The sequence below is a fragment of the Gadus chalcogrammus genome, chromosome 1, assembly GCF_026213295.1.
Source record: "Gadus chalcogrammus isolate NIFS_2021 chromosome 1, NIFS_Gcha_1.0, whole genome shotgun sequence".
Taxonomy (NCBI): Eukaryota; Metazoa; Chordata; class Actinopteri; order Gadiformes; family Gadidae; genus Gadus; species Gadus chalcogrammus.
In genome coordinates this window covers 4314543-4317877 of record NC_079412.1, presented here as the reverse complement: position 1 = coordinate 4317877, position 3335 = coordinate 4314543, and positions in this window count along the sequence as shown.

Here is a 3335-nt window from a genome sequence, read left to right as displayed (position 1 = left end):
AATCAAGGTTGGTTCAGAGTGCCTCTACACAATTCCTTCTGAGATTAAATGTTGAGGAGATTGAATTGGCCTCTCCCGGCCCATTCAGCCCTGAATATTGGTCAACGGCTTCCCATAAGTCAATGTGGACCACCTTGACGAATCAATGGGAGCCACTTATCCAACTTGACTCCAATTTAATAAAGGGATCAGAGACAGACAAGGAGGGGAAATGAATGCAAGCCCCATGTGAGCCAGTGATTACACTGATTGTGTCTGCATCTGGCGGATTCGTGGCACTAGCAGACCCCACACCTGTTTCTCTCTTCAGGTCATTGCCCTTCTGCTAGGGGCTAGGAGAGACAGAGTGGTGCTTCTCTTGGTTATCTTGTATATTCAAATAAGGCGAAGACAAGGAGAATTAGTCCAAAAAAAACTACATTTAGTCTTGTATGATCTATTGTTGTCGTTTTTTGTGTTGACTTCTATAAACTTAAACCTGTGCTTTGTAACTACTCTATCACAGCTATTAACTCCATTAAAAACAATTGTCTCTGACCCAGAATTAAGCAACATGTGCTGATCTTCAAGGTAATGCATCCAGGGAAATCGTCTCTATAAATCGTTGTACTTGTATAGTCTTGCTAAAGCTACCAGTGCGTGTTTAAATTAGTTAAAGATCCTAATGCTACACAAATAAACATCAGGTAATTATTGGGCCAGCCCAGTGATGAACCGGCCCAGGAGTGCCGGGTCCAATAACACTGAGAGCCGGGCATATCTATAGCTGCATTTGCATAGAGCCTAATAATCCGTTAATAATTGGTTTGATACTTCGTTGGGAATACAATTGGCTCATGTAACCACCTCAATCATCCATCCATCTTCATCCCATTTTGGTTTAATTGGGGCTGTGACAGCAGCCAGCTTCATTTCTGTCTCTGTTACCTCCATTGAGATTCAGGCGGTGCTCACCCTGGTATACTGCGCTATGCGAAGTGGTCATTTGAGTAATTACACATTTTCCAGTATTTCCTAAATAGATATTTTCCAGAGGGAGGCACAGACCCATCAAAAGTTCAAACACTGCAAACCTTGTCCCTCAGACTCAAGGCGCATTCTTAGCATCAAAGTATTGCTTTTCCTTCTCGCTCCCAATCGCAAACGGATCAGACATGACCCGTTTATTTGGAGTTGAACTGGGTCGACCGATATTCCTCAACTGGCCCATGTGTCCTGACAGGCAGCCAGCCAAACACAGTTCACACAGCCCTAAACACACCTTACTGGTTGATACACCATGGCTTTCAACGGCCCAGTCCAATAAGGGGCATGTCCCTGTCTCAGGACAGCAGACTCCTCTTGCCCGGCTTTACATTGAGCTGATTTACATTGCCCCTCACCCGACCCATTTTTCGTGCGTTGACTGGAAAAAACGACCAACTACCCCAGCCCCCCCCCTCCCTCCCTCCCCTCGAAGGGTGACGGAAATGTTTTCCTTTATCGCCATGGCATTCTCCACACGTCAGCAATGGATGGGGCCCCTACTTATTTGAGAAGTATCCTTGTCTGTGCGCAGATTAAAGTGTACACTAGCCCCGTGGGACTGAAGATGGCAGAGAGCCGCGTTTCAAAGAAAGGTCAATTTAATTAAACTCAGATAGAGGCGGTTAGGAACGGTGTAGTCTTGTTTTAGACATTGTTCCTGTACGTGTACCGCTGTTTGATGTATCAAGTGACAGTTGGAACAAAACCGTAAAAGCCGTATTCCGTATGATATAATTAGTCATATATCTATATAGTCGTCACCACTCGCCGAAAACCGAGTCATAACGGACTAGTTCTACGTCGGAGAGTGGCGATTCATTGCACCATAGGGCCGGTTTATATTTCAGGAATGAAAATGCTGCTGCTGATCCGTGCTCGAAGCAGCACTGCAATCACTACCCTATCGGAGACCGCAAAGTGGCTGTAACTGCTCATTTAGATAGTTTTATTAGAGCTCATGCTTATTTTATTTGTCCCAAGGCAGCCCTAAGATGATTTACATTAACCTTAATGTTTTCATATCTTTAGTATCGAGGGCAATAGGCCTTAACCACGTAACACATCCCATCCCATAGGGATGGTTACTTCTTACCTTCCTTTCCGTCCATCCATCCGCCTCCCATCTCCACCCCCATTGGAGTTTAATTGGTGCTGTGACGATAGCTCTGGGATGAGTCCGATAACACTAATGGAGCAATTAAATGAAAACTAAATAAAATGCTTGGGGATAATTTCATCCTTAAGATTATATAATAGCTTTTTTAATAACTATATAATGCATTTAATGTTCCATCCATGATATACACGCTGTTCTAGTTATTAAAGAAGGATAATTGACCAATGACTGAGCGTTGAAGTTTGCCTTGATAAATTACACAATTCATAAGCAATACACCAAACATTTGTGCATGGCTAGGGTGCGACAGCATATATAGAGTGTCACACTTAAAAATATGAATCACCAATGAAAATGCAATGGCCCACCAAAAGTGAAATTTGTGAGTTCACATTTAAAACTGCTCTTTTTATAACCCTGAGCGATAAACCATCTTTTTTAATAAGTTGCGAAAAAAAGACTTGACCAGCATTTGAAGTGTCTGCTGCGAATCCCATCTCCAGAAACGGGAGATGGGAAAGTCCTCGTTCTATCTTTCATGGCTCTCTCTATGAAATGCTGTTGAAGATTTTCTCTAATCCCGAGAGACCCATTAGCTGTCTGTTAAGAGCTATAAAGGTCAGGAGTTACACCGTCCTGCTCTAACAACGTATTACTGAACTTTCAAGATGCATGCGTTGAAGAGACGTTGTCCCTACACGAGTGGTCTATTAATACATCACAGGATTTGGCTGTGTCCTTTGAAATTGTAGCGTTTCTCGATCTACACCTAATCTAGGACAAGATCTGGAGATCCTACAGAAGCTTCCTTCATGCATTTTTTTTAGTCCATCCTTTGTTCACAACAACATGCCCTTTATAGTTGTATGAACAGGGGTCTCCAAAGACTGTTTTCAAGCAATGCTACCAACGAACAATGCTTCCAACTACCAACTACCTATGCTACAAACTACTTATGCTACCAACTACCTATGCTACAAACTACCTATGCTACCAACTATCTATTCTTCCATCAACCTATAATACAAACTACCTATGCTACCAACTACCTATGCTACCAATTATCTATTCTTCCAACAACCGTTAATACTAACTACCTATGCTACCAACTACCTATGCTACCAACTACTTTTGTTACCGACTTCTATTGCTACCAACTACTAACTACCTATGCTACCAACTACTAACTGCC